The 16,373-nt window shown below is 32.6% G+C and overlaps 2 protein-coding genes across 3 annotated transcripts in view; both read left to right on the top strand.

Moving 5' to 3' along the window:
- The window catches only part of LOC143147783 (uncharacterized), a 146,392-nt gene that overhangs the window by 48,608 nt on the left and 81,411 nt on the right, over positions 1-16,373 (top strand). The gene's annotated exons all lie outside the window — the stretch shown is intronic.
- The window catches only part of LOC143147785 (oxidized purine nucleoside triphosphate hydrolase-like), a 73,685-nt gene that overhangs the window by 47,264 nt on the left and 10,048 nt on the right, over positions 1-16,373 (top strand). The gene's annotated exons all lie outside the window — the stretch shown is intronic.

Raw genomic sequence — 16,373 nt, 5'->3', positions numbered from 1 at the left:
AAGTTATGAGATTATTCCCTAGTATCTAATCTGATTCATAATTAAAATGGGCGACTCGCAGTTAGTTCCATCTGAAGGATTATACGTGTGACATTTTGCTTAAAATTGAAGGCAAATTCCAATCACTGAAAATTCAGTATCGTTATGCAGAACTGTGGGAATTTAGAAACAGGTGTTTTTGCGAGGAAGTAACATGACAAATAAGTTAATTTAGCAATTTGAAAGGTATTCACTAGTTTTAGCAGTTAGAAAATTGTATATATTTGGGCATACACCTAATTCTCAATTTATATGGTAGATTGGTTCTGAATAGGTATCGTATGAATGAACGTCATGTTCACTGAGGATAATGTTTATATACAAAATGAGAGAATAAAGTTGGTAACTCTTTAAATTCACTAATTTACGCGTTAATTTACGTTTTGTTTAGAAAGACAATAGATATTGTTTATTTATATTGTCAATATACTCTTTCCGTTTACTTATTATTTAATAGTATAATTTCAATAATGTGAAATCAAAATTTAGTGTAAAAAATAATATAAAAAATAAGGTACATATCAAAACGTTAAAAATAAGTTACAAAAATTATTGTTCATGACTTTAAAGTCTGCGTTTTCCTGCAATTTTATAAATGTTTCGAAAGTTTAATAACCAAATCAGGTATTCTAGAGCACAATCGTACAAATTTGCAAACGTTTATATTTTTCAGAAAATATAGTGCATTAAAAAACGTACTGAATACTTATTCTTCTAATTCCAACTATATAGAAATTGTAATTATGTATTTGTCTTAATAAATATATTTATAAAAAAAAAAATATAATTACTGATTAGGTTGTCATAGATGTTAGGTACGATTTTAAGAAATCTCAATTTTTTCTTATAATGGGCATTTTGAACTAACGAATGGAAACATATCCAACTCTTGGATTGTACTATGGTGAAACAAATTTAAGGAGGTGAAAATTTTACTTCATATTTGTACAAATGGAACAAGAACAGATACGAGATGATAACCAATTTCGAAATAAGGTTACTTGAATGGTTTTTAAGGGTAAATTGCAGATTCACGAGTACAATTCTCAACGGATAAAATGCACTAGAATGCTTCAGGTCTTTAGTCAATAAACTATTTTTAATATAATACTGTTTTGTATAAAAACATTGTTAAAAGTTTCACGGTTTCAATACTTATAATGTAAATTAATATAGACGCGCAACTTTCATATTTTATGTACGAGGTTTATTGATTATTTCTTGATGCGAATATTGAGAGACATTTTGTCAATTCTGCCGATTGTGATAAATTGTTTTTTAAAATGTTGACAGAGTCAACACCAATTCGTTCATCGATTTTAACTAATTTTTCAATACCTTTTATAGAGAAGTAGTCCCCAAACATTATTGTGCTGCCCTCATGTTTAACGATTAATTGAGCATACATAGTATCGAGACTGTCTGTCTATTTACACCATAATCTTTTTTTTTCTCTTGATATTTATAAATTTTGACTCGTTAGACCAAAATGATAGTGGCTTATTTATGTATTGTAAAGCAAATCCTAGACGTTTTACCTGATTATTAATAAAAGGTTTCTTCATGGCTATATAATTTTTAAAATCCCTTTCATTCAACCTTCTTCTTACTATCCTTTGATGTACGTTAATCAGATTTAAATTTTCTTTCACGGTTCGTGCTGATATTATCATTTTGTTATACGGTAAATTATGTACCGTACTAATTTTTTTGTATCGGTCATATATTTGTTTAGCACTCATAATTGAAATTTCATATCTATTTGCAATTTTTCTAAATATTAAACTGTTATTTCTATCTCTCATTATTAATTGTTTAATATCCCCAGATTTCCTATTATTCTCCTTTAACTGTATAAATAAAGGCGCAGATGGTTATTAAAATCAATACGAACAGGATGGGACAGGAGATCCTATTTAAATTGACATCATGAAATATTTTATAGACAAAAACACTTTTTAATTAAACAAAAGAAAAGATGAAACACGTTTTTTATGATTTTGAGAGGAAATCTAAATGACATTATTCGTTTTTTAATACGTTTTTAAACTCATTTCGAGATCAACTTGTTTCTTTTTTAGTCATAAATCCGTATTTTTTAATTCGGAAATCTTTCTATGTAAAAATATATATAATTTACATCTGAAATATTTTTTTATGAAATTTGTATTTTTTAAGATATTTAGAGAAACATCTACAAAATTGTCATAGTACCATATCAACTTTTTACATAATAAATTCTCAAAATGGTGGCTTTTTGAAGAGAACAAGTTGACTTTGAAATAACTTTGAAAACATCCACGCGTTAGAAAACTAATAATGCTATTTCTGTCTCCTCCCAAAATCATAAACGACATTTTATTCCCCTTCTTTTTAATTAGTTGTCTACGATATATTTCATTGCATCACTATATTCGATAGTAACTTGTGGAGAAATTAGTGTCAAATAAGAAATATAACGTAAAATATTAAAAGTGATACAATTTTGGCAACTCTCCCCTACATGGGTATGCATAGTTTTATTTTTCATTAAGCGCTGACGATTAACTTTTTTTTATAGTGCTCTTATAAGTTTCTTAAATCAACGATCCATGGTTGTGAGTGATATTGTTATGTCAGTGGCGGTGAAGTTCAATACGTTTTAAAAATTACAATAGTACAATAGTAGAGATTGCACGCTTGCTTTCCTAACAAAGAGTAAATGTGATCATTAAATATCTCACCTCTATCCAGAGGCTATTTCTGCATCTTGTAACATTTATCAAACAGATTTGTCTCTGGCTGTTATAGACTGACATACATTGTATCGATCACTTGAAAATGACACGATTATTATTTCATAACGAGAAACTGAATTAAATGTTTTCTTTACTAAATTTATATGTTGAATGTTTGAAACAATATTTAAAAGTATTTTCTTTTTCGTATTATATACGAGATTTTCGGCGCCCGAAACTTTAACGGGTGATTCTAGAACAAGACGAGACGGTGAAAATAAGACAAGAATTAAGATCGTCGAAATTGCGTTTGAGGCTTTGTGTCAGAGTTATTAATTATTGAAAATGTACATGAAAGACGTTAGGAACGAGGGATTTATACCGCCGCCGGCGTGGCGCAAGGTTCAGCTGACTCACGATCAGGGCAGTGTGGTAGCTACTTAGAAGGACTCACTTACTCGGAATCGACGAAATAATTTACGATATCGAGCTATAGTTACTTCCAAGATTTTATAGAAGCTTTAAATAACATGTTGATTTTCGTATTTCTCTTTTAACTCGTTTAAAGTCTTATCCGTGAATCATTGCGTCGTTTATCGGAGAGCATCGAAATTACAATCGCAATTTTCATAACTCGAACAGTTTCTTTTTGTTACGATATTCCCGTAACTGTTTCGTCCTTCTAAAGCGTAATATATTATAGAGAATCGTTCAAGGAATAAAGAGATTTTTCATCATACCGCGATGAATCGCCTTAGATTCGTGTGGCGCAATAAGACGTTGATAGTTGTCAGATCGCTCTGTACAGTTTGCAATGTAAATTTTCGTTTAACGGTTTCTTTGAGTGTCGCGCCAAGCGAAGGATGTTAATTATGTAAAAGGCGGCGCCATTAAACTTTCCCAAGTTTCATACGATATAAGAACAATTTGAAGTAACGCTCACCCTATTTCTTAAAAAGTAAGTCAAGCACAAGTTTCCAAGTATTAATTATCAAGATAAGAGTAATTATCTTGTACCATGAATTACCACAAAGACGTTTGTGAGGATCCGACGAAGCCGTCAGGTAATACTGTCGATTGAAAGGGGTTCACAGGAGAGAAAGGTACGAAAGGTCTCATTAAAATATTTCAAAAGACGGTACCCACATTTTGGCCGTGCACGCGAGAGTAATCGTTCTTTTAAATTTTAGCAGTCCAGACTTAGCCTGACCCAGATACACCGCATGGAAGTTGTAGCTCTGTGATCTTGCTCGGAGCAGGCTAAAGATAAAAGCACTGAAGACTCTTTTCTTCTTAATACTCAAGAATTTTCCTCAGATCTGGTATTCATTTTAATGATCGTTGATAACGTCTGAAGATTGCGTTTCTGTCCTTGCTCTTGTGCAGATGCCGCCTTTATAATCCTTTCAAGTAACTACAGTAATTATGCACAGCCATCAAAGTTGGTCGTTGGAATCGGGTCGAGTTTATTTGAAATCGATAGCAAAAAGACGATAATTCTAGTAAATATTGACCGTCGATTTCCAATTACATTAAATTATTTCATGAACGTAGAAAACGTGTCGAACATATTAATAAGCCGATACTGTTATTCCATGTAGGGTATAACACGTGTGAATACATTTTCCAAAGAGAGGTTTAAACTTTCGTTTCGATTAAACAAAACGCAGCATCGGACATTGCAAATTTTATTCAGAGCCCTAATTTACACCAATAATATAATTTCAAAATATTAAATTTAACAAAGAGGTTGTTAATGAAATAAATTATTACTGCTTGCATTCACAGTACCGTAATTGTATACATTGGTGTAGCAGAGTCGCGAAATTTTTTCCACCATTTTTGAAAATATCCATTAGTTCTTCGTAGCGAAACTATAAACCTTTTCGTATCATAAACAGAAGAATTTCCGAGAACGGCTATGGTTTTAAATATGGAACCCGTATACGTTCTTCTCGTTAAATACTTGAGCATGATAATACATATATCTATGTGCACGCTCCATGAGCTTGAGTGTGACGTAATCGTCACTTGAGTGTCACGTCCCTTTACGGAAGAGTTCACCAGCAAACGTTGAACGAAACGCCACTTTCATTTTGTATCACTTAGCACTAAGGAAACGAAATACCTCGAATTTAGCTCAATTTAAGCACGTAACTCAACGTGTACTATTGCACTGTAATTTCTTCGTCGTTCAGGAGAACTAAAAGCTGTTGAACAAATGAATAATAATAATAATGCATCTATATTGTACCACTTTATTTGTATACAAAAAAAAAAATGGGATATTGATTGGCTAAAGGGGTAGTATATGTGTAGGAATAAAAATAAGTATATATCATGGTAAAAAGGCAAGGTGTACCTAGCTTGTTGGTAACTTATTCTCGGAGACTGTATCTCACTCTTGGTACATTCGATTTGTTTTTCTTCACGGACGTCACACACGAGGCTGGACCTTAGCTGAAGATAAAATCACACTACTTACCCCGGTTTCAAGTGATCTGATTATCCCGTTTTTGTCACTTGAAAGTGACAAAAAAAAAACATACAGTATAATCCCTGTTTGTTTTCTAAATTCGATTAATGGGCAGTGAAATGAAAACAGAAAGAAGGTAACTTACCGATACAATGTTTTCCAAAGTGGGGGATGCGATTCTTTGGGGGTGTGTCTTACAATCCAAGGGGGCGCGAAAGAAAATTTTGTACGTACAAAGACGATATTTTAAACCTTTATTTCTATCAATGCGTTAATCGTAGAAAATCAACAACCGTAGAAATATGTTTTTTGCTTGCATAATTTTTAACCTACGATTTATCTCGAGTGCAGAAATTTTATTTTCATTTTTAGAGTGGTAGATCCATTGTGTCCATCATAATTAAGAATACACATCAATTTACCAGAGTGATCGTAATCTCGATAGTAGGAAAAGGTATAATAACAATTGGTAAAAGAAAAAAATGAAAGTGAGAACAATGAACAAAATAGCGATGAAAAGAAATAGACTACTATCCAATTTAACCATAAATAGGAAGAATCATTATGGTTTAGAAGTTTATAAAATTACTCGAAGTGGTGTAACATTAATCGAAGCAAATTCAGACACGAAGCAGCCCAAGGCGAAAGGCAATCCATTATTTTTCATTGCGGTATATCTTTCCAGGTGAAACGAATCCATCAAGTTCTCGTCTGTTACTTGACTATCGATCTAACATAAAAGCAAATGCTCAAGGTATTGTAAGATGAAAAGTATCCGAGGATGGAGACGATTAAGTAAGAGCTAGTCGCCGCGCTCTTTATGCGAGAGCTTTTCTGGTCTAACGCGTCGATATCAAAGGCGGTTATCAATTATAGCCTGTTCACGGACCGTCACTCATTTGTTGATCAATTTGCTTTCGATTAAGCGTTAAGCTGCAATTTGGTCGGAAGTGGTATCCGAATAAAAATGTAAAATAACGATTCTATGTCTGTTATTCTCATGCAAATGCACAGGAAGTGTTCGCTTCGTTGGATTTTCCACGCTCACCGTCCACGTGCCGCGACGCGAAAATCTCTTTTTGTTTCGTTTCGCCAATATATTTTATCGCGTTGAAAAGGGACTCGACGATGGAATAGAGTAAAGCTTTTGTTTCGCGGAGTAGAGACTGAATTGGTGGCCTAAAAAAAAAATTTCTACGCAACGATTCTCGATGATGCCCAATAACTGACAAGAATTGACCGAAGCAAATATCTACTAGATTGTTCGATAGGTTTTGTCGTTTTTTCCATTGTAAAAACATACTATGATACTTCAACTTTGAACAACTGCAAATATACGAACGAGTCGACAGATCTACGTGAAACTTCACGTATGTTCATCGACTTGTAGTACCATCTTTAGAAAAATAAAACGAAGAATCTAATAACCCCATTTCTTATCGAACGACAAAACTTATCGAGAAACTTATTACATATTGCTTTTTCAAGCTAATGACTTGCATGTCATTCTTTCCACAGAATAATTTGACTGGAACTCGATCTTGACAATTTTATTCAGAAGATAGTATACACGTGTGAATTATTTTGTCTTAAATCTTTGTTATTACAGTCATGTTTTATTTCGAGATTTTTTATATTTCGATTTCCATAATATTCAAACGATAAATTTGTATAATCAGAAAAGGGCCGCGAAACAGTGGCCAAAGCGTCGTTGTTAGAACAACGTTGTTGGAAAATCATTTTTTTAATCTAACGGGTTATAGTGCTTAAAAAAAGGGCAAAACAAAGGAATTACTTTTTTCAATTAGGTACAATCTGGAATCTAGTAAGCTTCGATTATATGTAATTTACACATTGCAGAATAAACGCGAGACAGAATACGTTTTTGTATGATACAAAGATTGAACAATTGACAGACACGTTTTGTTTTGATCCAACAAAAACTGGGAGAGAAACGGGTCACAAGCTGATGGCTATATATAATTTAAAGGTGTACGAAAAAAATATAGTTCAAATAAGTATAGTTTATTTAATAAATATAAACGTTTCAACCCTTAATTCGAATTTTCTTCGTTGCATAAAATTGCTTAATTGTAACTTATTTAGATCGAGTAGTAATTCAATTCATAAATATTTGAAGAGCAAATTGCGCGTGACATCGGTGAGTTTTTATCTAAATTCAATGCTTAAAAGATTTAAAAACTTTAGTAACAATCATTTTAGTTTCGTCAATAAAATGAGACAAGTTGGTAAAACAAAGATCAGTAAAGATTTACAATACGATCATGGATGATCTATCTGTATTCCACGAATATACGAATGACTCCAAACATAACGAGAATTATTAAATGACATTATAGATAATTGTGTACAAATAAAATATCAGTGGATGTTCTCTTGAAAAGTTCAGTTTTAGAAAAAATTATGTATTTAATCTGATACTTGATGTAAACGATCTTCAATTTTTATAACGCACAGAATGGAAATTTTAATCTATATAATTAGGAAGTTAAAGATTTAATTTATTGCACCAAGGCTACGTAGTTACGTAAACGAAAATTACAGTAATATTATTTGAATTTTCGAATATACAATATATCTACTTGAAGTTTCAACCAACAAGAATATATCGATTTTATTGACAGTCGTTCTATATGGACGTTCCTTATATCGATCAGTTTCAAATATTACACTTCCTCTATGGATTTATTGAACTCTAAAAGGGACAATTGAAAGTCTTACCGAACTTTTTCAAATTCAAAATGGAATCAATTACTTTTAATCGACCATTACCGTGTATATCTCTTCTAAATACTTGTACGGCATTTGGGAGGTCTGCTTCGCAGTGTGTTCGAAAATAATAACTATAAGTAACGTTAAAAATAATAACAGTGTTGTCAATGATCAATGACATTGAATCGCGCCATTTTTATTTCAAATTTGCGTCATTTTATCCGCACATATAAAAGAAAAGAATTGAAAAAAGCAAGAGAAAGAACACGAATTGTATGGAGCAAAAACGAAATGTGGTTGGTGTCCATGAATAATGCAATACCATTAAGAGTTCACATACGATAGCAAGGGATAAATAGAAAAGTTGTTCGGCGCTGAATTTTTCCAAGCCTGGGAGTGTGTGTTTGTCCTTTTCTTCTTTCTTGCTCAAGTAATATCCTGCCAATGATGCTTCTGGTCCCATGGTGTCGGCGACGTTTTCATTTTCTGTGAATTCACCGTAGTTTTTTCTCTGGTAACAGGTAACTCTATGTATTTATTATAACATTGTGGAAACAATAATACGACGAAATACAACGGACTAATATTTGGTTGAATTCTACCGCAGAGAATGGTGAGGATTGAATCTATAATATTTATCGTTTTAGATGTGTTCACAGAAATCGAGGACTTAATATATATATATAATTATATAATTTAAATATATATAATTTATATATATTTGTGATTATTTTATTAAAAAACTCGTATTCACAACTCGTCTACCCGAAAGTTATTATTCACATTATTATTATTTTCCATATTAATATTATACATCAATTTGAATTTTCATTAAAAAAAAATTAATATTTTACATTTTTTTACGATTTGAAATAAGTGTTCCATTATATCATCTCTCTGAGAGCAATATATCAGTACTTCTAAAAAATCTTAGTTTATTCATATATTAAATATTTTTCTTAGCGTTACATCTCATTTTCTTATAATTAAAGATCTACTTAAGACTCCTGGAGGAAGTCCAGGGACTTCTAGGAAAGTTATTATTTTTGTCTTCTATTTTATTATCGATACAATTTAAAGAAAAGTGTTTCATTGTACTGTATTTTCCCCTAAATACAGTTACGGTCGAATTGAGTGAACAGTCAGTGAAAATAGGTATAAATTAAATTTAGTCAAAGTTGTTCTTGTTCTTTCGTTTTTCTAATGGTACTTTCGAGTCCAATGTATTTCATAAGTTTTCTATTGGATTCAAGTTCAGACTTTGTGCGGGCGATTCCAACAATTTAATATTCGAATCCTCGACAAATTTCTTTGTTTTTCTTAGCAGTGTGCTTCGAGTCGTTGTCCTTCTGCAAAGTAAATTGTTCTTCGAGACCCATTTTTCGAACTGCTGTTTCTAAATTTTCATTTACTATTCATCCAATGAAATTAGTACTCACCCCTTTCTAATCATTCATCATAATTGCTTTGCTCTTCTACCTTGAATGCACGATATCTTCTATCAAGTTCCAAAGTTTTTTTAATGCTAGGTTCTTGCTTATTTCGTTTGATCACTTCGATTTCAAAATTTGTATTTCTACTTCATGTTTAATCATTTCAAACATCTCGAATACTTATGATAAAAAGCTAGAGGAAAATATGTTAACCCTTTTGTACCGATAATAGATAAAGCTTGTGCAAAACAATTTTTTTCAATATTGTATTTTAAACTCAATAGTAACATTATCCTGGAATATTTTTCAAAATGCTTGAACTGCAATTCAAAATTATTCCCGATATAAAAATAAATAGCCCATCGATATTAAATCAAATTGTTCTTGGAAATGCGATAATTATCTAATCGAGTAATTGTAGATCGTAAAAGAAATTATAAATCTTACTTTATTTATATCTGTATTCGGTAAATGTTTCTTGACGAATATACAGTTTAACACGTGATCCACATCTACTAATTTCACTTAGACATTTACGAGACCTGACAACAAATTATAATTAAATGTATAATGTCATATTCGTAATACGATGTACATGGAATTGTTAAGCTTAAGAAGAAAATATTTTTGAAGAATTTTCGATAACCAAGTAGATATTGAAAATTAGTAGATTGGTAGAAATTCCTGAAAGATACATAATGCAGGTATTACAAAGTATTCTGTAATTTGCGGGACCCATTCAAAAAAAAATGTTGAATCTCGCGGAGAGGAAGACGTGGAGGAGAAGCGATCCCGTCGGTTAAGTCAACATTAGCAAAGAAAACAATATAGAGCAAGAGATGCACCTGCTACGAAGAAGGCCCGAGGAAGTCAAGGGCCCGAGCGAGGCGAGAACTTGGAAGCTTCAGGCAGACACTGAGAAATCAGCTAGAGAAGTAGAATGAGCACGCGAAGGAGCAACAGAAGCAGACCTCCTGTTTCTTCAGCTCCTCCTGAAGAAACAGGGAGAGGCTCTCCTGGACACGACAAATAAGCTGATCGTGTGCGAGACCGAGTTACGCGGTGTTCAAAAGGAGCGGAGCAAACGAAGGAGCAGCAGAAACAGACCTAGGAGGAGCTGAAGAAACAGGGAGAGGCTCTCCTGGACACGACGAGCAAGCTGAGCGTGTACGAGGAACAAGATGTTAGCAGTGTCGGGACTAAAGTGTACGAGAATCGGGAAATATCGTCAATGGTAGGAAAATGTACTACCATGCGACCATTGTTCACGATACCGGTAAAATTGCCTACCTCTTGCTCGATGATGGTTCCATCTTCCCACGAACACATTTCAATGCGGGAAAACCGGTCGATGGTGAAATCGTGGTTCAGATCGATGTGGTGGAGTTGCTCACAGATCCTTCCTGTTATACTCAAATTGTAGTACTTGCATCTTCCCACGAAAACATTTCGGTGCGAAAAAATCGGTTAACTATCCTGACTCTCAAGCTCAAGATACTTCCTACGCGCTCAAATTGTAGTACTCGCGTCTTTCCGCGAATATCATGTGGGTGATATTGTGGCGAACGAACGCACTCAACGTGGACCGAGTTTAAAATTACTGAATAAATTTTACGGCTGTATGATGTACAGCTAAATTTGCATAGCGATCGATACGTATTTGAGAAAATAGGCAATCTTGAGGCCTATCACGTCAACTGCGATAGATTGTACGAAACCGGGTTTGTGATCCCTCGGAAAATAAAATACAGGCAGTGACGATGTATGTGTGAATGACACCTGAGGACAGATGTCGAGCGTGGTCCAGAGAAAATGTGAAATGTTTGAGATTGACGAGCGAGTGAAGCGTTTCCGAAGCGTGAAAAAAAAAGCTTTTGAACGAAACAACGGAGTGTCGAAACTAAAGTATAAAAGACGAACAATTGAGATGGCGTCCGACTGAGGAATTTTGGGTGACCGTGATCAGATGTATCGAGTGAGAAAGGTCAAGAATTAGAACGAAAGGGAATGAATGCGTGTGAGAGGGTGAGAGAGAAACGTGATTGAGACACTATCGATTGAAGATGAGTCGAAGCAAGTCGAGTCGAGTAAAAAGAGAGTTTGCGTAGCCAGCGTCGAGCGAAGTACTGCGCAGCCAGAGTAGTTATAATTTATGCGTGTTGCTGTTATTTTGTTTCTATTACTTTATTTAATATACGTATAACCCAAAACTCTATTCACCTTTTATTTCATACAACGGTATTCCTACGCTCTACTAATTAATTTCTGCGTTGCAATAATGTTTTGATTTTGATTTTCTTGAATTCGTTTCTCAGGAATCGAGAAGGAACAATGAAATCAATGTAATTGATAGTTAATCATTGTAGTCTAACTTTCTGCGTGTCACAAGCTTTTGTGTTTTTTTTTTCTTTCGGTAAATCTCATTTATAGAAAATAATTTCTAAATTGGATTAATCTTACACTTACATCGTGTTCTTTGGACACTGTTGTGTGCATAGTAAAAATGCATTTTTAATTGTGAACGTTTATTGGCTGAAAAATTAGGTTACGATAATGAAAATATAGTGTTCAGGCATTTCTGCTTTCTCATTCTAACGTTGTCGATAGTTTTTTTCTTCTTCATATAATTAACTGTAAGTCCTGGAGAAATCAATATTTTATGTAAAGGGGGTGGCCTTTTATTTTGTATCACTATTCCACGTGCACGTAGATGTACAAAAAGTAATCTTTTATACTTTATTCTTATTTTCGTCCAACAGTGATGGTACTACCTTTGCCTTCTTGTGCACGTATAACTATTATTTCTTTTCTTGGAATGTACTTCTACGCTTCAATTTCTTCAAACTCTTACATCATTGTTTCTTTTCATTGTTCAGTAAAGGTTTTAAGGGTCATTATTCATGCCGCCACTTTTCTCGTTTTTCCCCACGCCTTCTGTTCTTTTAGACATCTTCTTCTAAATCTTTCCTTTTCTTCTAAAGACACTTCCGCTGGCGCAAACAAACAATCACTCTACCCAGAAGAAAACAAATCTTAATCACTCGATTAAGGGTAGGACACAGTACATTGACTCCGTTTTATCTAGTAATAAGTAGTAATTGAATCTCCCTTCTCTAGCAATTGCAATCAAATACTAACGATAAAGTATATAATAAACCTGAAAGTACCCTGAAAGACTGTTCGAACAAGAAATATGTATCAACAATTAAGGCTTACTTAGGAAGGACAAAAATACTCGACAAAATTTAATTAACAGAAAAAGTTAACATACTGATGTCAGTTTAAAAAATATAAAATTTAAATATCATTATATAGAATTTAGAATCTAACTAAGTAAGTTCATGTGACTGTTTTATTTGTTAAATTTATATAAGATTTATATCAAATGTTATAATGTAATCCATAGTGGTAGCTACTAATGGCTTTGATGCTGATGTGACATTAAATGAATATTAAATTTAACTAATACCCACTCGTAGTGGGGTAAAAACAACATGTTATGATTATAGTAGTTTAATGAATTCGATTGTTAATATTAAACAGTGATACGCGCATCATCATTAATGTTGGTTCATAATGTTTTGTAAACAAAATATAAACGTAAACTTGAAAATTGATCTTTTGTAATTAAAATACTCATAAGTATCTGATATAATCAAATGTTTTGATTAATTTGATACTACATCTGTGTTAACCCATTCTAACTTTTTTTTATTTATTTATTACTTAGAGTATTTTACAATTAATTTCTTCAAGGGCATTGTAAGCAAAAGCATTGACGTTCACAATTAATATGGGTATAAACTTAAAAGTTACAGTTGTATATAGTGTATATTGGTATTGGTTTAAGTTATGTAATAAATCTGCTCGCCAGATTTAGTGGACTGAACCTTTTTAATCGAGAAGAATGGATTGGATGGATTAAGTTAGTAGCCAGAGGGTTTCTGTAACACGATAGTTGTTTTATATGGCCTTGACTAAATTGTGATATTTTTTGTTTAACTAGAGGCATTAGATCTCGATGAATTATTTCGTTTGAGACGTACCACGAAGCATTACATGTGTTTTGCAGAGTGACAGATTGGAATTTTTGTAATATTTCAATATTTGAATTGCTGGCTGTATCCCACAGTTGTGTGCCATAAGTCCAGATTGATTTAAGTATAACTTTATATACATGTAATTTATTTTCAAGCTCTAGTTTGGAGCGTCTGCCTATCATTCAGTGTAGTTTTTTTACCCTCAGTTTAAGCTGTTTACATTTAGTTTTTATGTGTCTTTCTCGAGTTAGGATAGTTGCTTATGAGAGGAATTTTCTTTTAGGGTTTCGTAATTTTTTTGGTAGCTTTCTAGAGGGAATAATTGGTAGCTTCAGCAAGTGACAGATTGCTTAAACGATTCATTCTTGTACGAATTCAAGGTGCGATTTAGTTTTCTATTTCCTCTATTTAGGAGTCTTTTGTTTTCAGATGACCTGCAGTTTTGTCATGTTCTTTTCAGCTTTCTTTTTCAATAATTAGTTTGGTGATATAATCTACTTATTTGAATTTCTACTTGGAGCAGACAAAGTACAACAAATAGATGTGAAATTTCATTCCATCACCTTTACCAAGAAATTAAATTTTCATTACTTGCGTAATTTGATACGTACAGGAACAAGTGCAGTAATATTTTACGGTGTTCTTTGAAAAAGATGGAATTTGTACGGAAAATGTAAGCGAACCAGTGTAGTGTGAAGATGTAACACATCTGGTAATATTAGAAGCTTTCGTTGCTACATACGCTCGCATAAACAGAAGCACCGTGAACTTTTGATTAATTGAACGACGATATAATCGTATTTTTACATTCTATGCATTATGTACGAAGTTTTATTTATATATATGTATCGCTGTCTTGTGTAATTAGACGAATATCATATTAGCTTCATTTTTTCAATACCGTTTATCACTTAGGTTTATATAATATAATGAAATATCTCGTACATATTGGACTAATTAAAACAAAAGAATGGAACACGATTTTGAAAGGGGATTAAAATAGTATTATTGGTTTTTTAATACGTGTGCATTTTCAAGATCATTTCGAAATCAACATGTTTTTTCCAACATAAACATATATCTTTTTATTTGAGAATCCTACTCGACGTAAAAATAAACACAAGTTTTGTTTGGAAAATTTTTATCTGAAACAATTACAAAGATGTATTACATTTATTATGAGTACATATTGTACATTAATACATTACATAGTTATTTTCAAGGGCAGCCTAACCAATTTTTATGACCTTGAAATGTATTGCGCTGGATCTTCGTGAGTAGCAAGAATTGTTGCATACATTGGCAGACTTATTTGGAAATTGATAAGGGTATTTACGGTATAGAAAATGCATAAGATTAGTTCTAGTACACTTCTTTGTGAAACTCCTGTTTGTATCACAAAAATTTCAGGTGGTACATATTACATCTTAACTGACAAGATTCTATCAGTTAATTAGTTAAGTATTATTAAGTATTATTTAAACGGGTAGTATTTAAGTACTTAGCAGAGAAATTTTTTGTCAATTTGTATAACAATCCTTCGTGCCATACCTTATTAAAGGCTTCTTCAACATCAAAGAATACCGTAGTGCAACACTTATCGTTCTGAAGGCTCATGGAGTATTATTAATTACTCTGTGCACTTGCTCTGTTGTTGCGTGTTTTTTAGGGAAGTGAAATTGAAGGTTTGGTATCAATATTTCTTCTGCTGTAATAGTTATCAGTCTTCGTTGAATAATTTCTTCTAAAACCTTTGATAAGATCAGAAGGAGAGAAATAGGTCTGTTGGATATGATTTGTTGCAGGTTTGTTCCTGGTTTTGGCATATCTATAACATGTACTATTTTCTATTGTATAGGAAAGTGTTTTTATGTTAGGATTTCATTGAATAAGATAGTCAGAAAACTCAAAGCTTTAGAAGGGAATTACTTAAGAATTTTCCTGTTCATAAAGTCGTGCTGTTATTTTTATTTTGCATATCTGAGATAATTTCTTTAACTTCCTTGGTAATAGCTCTGCTAAGTTCGTTTTTATTGTGTACAACCGGATCCTGAAAGTTTCGTATTTATGGCGGTAGATCTTGTTCTCCGAACTTCAGTGAATAGAATATACTGAACAAATGTTCAGCAACTATGTAAACTTTCTCTTCAGTGCTTGTAGCCCTGTAGGCAACTCCCGTTGTCTTTTTTAATTACGGAAGTACTAATTGTTGTCACTTCAACTTTTTGGTAGTTTAATTTTGGTAAAAATTAATAATATACTAGTCAAACTTGTCATTGTGATGGTCTTTTATTATTTTTTTTAATTTACTAATTGAGTCATTCAAAGTCGTTTTTACTTCTAGATGTTTTTTAATTTAGCCATTTTCCTTTGAATTTTAGGTTAGGTTAGGTTAGCTTTGATTTGTTCTGATAAATAATCGAGGTTATAGCAATATTCTTGCTTGTTGTTATTGCGATTTTTTATTGGGATTAAAAAACCAGCTACTTTTTAAATAGATTCGTTGAAGAAATTTACAGCTGCTTCTAGTTTTTTTGAAGTTTTTCAGGAAATACTGCAATTAATATTTTCCTCTAACATTTTCCTAAACAAGTCCCAGTCGATCCAGTTATTGCATAATTTAGAAGGTTTTTATATTTTAATTAGTTTTTGCGAGAGTCATAACAATTGGCGAGTGATCAAAACTTAAGTCTAAACATGATTTTACTGTTAATCGACTATAATTAATTCCTTTGTTCCTTAAAAAACTGAGAACGTCAGGGGTTTTGTCGATGGTAGTATCCATTGAAGACCGTTTACGCTTCTTAATGGCATGCGATTTCCAATCGTCGTTGTTCGCTTCGTTTTCACTATTCTCATTGGATTTTATGTTTATATCCTCATCTAATTGCATAACTTGTACAGAAACACTTAAACGTTTTTTATGTGAGCTATT

This window comes from Ptiloglossa arizonensis, chromosome 6 (assembly GCF_051014685.1).
Source record: "Ptiloglossa arizonensis isolate GNS036 chromosome 6, iyPtiAriz1_principal, whole genome shotgun sequence".
Lineage (NCBI taxonomy): Eukaryota > Metazoa > Arthropoda > Insecta > Hymenoptera > Colletidae > Ptiloglossa > Ptiloglossa arizonensis.
Note: the sequence above shows the minus strand (reverse complement) of the source record. Positions and strands in the feature narration are given on the sequence as shown.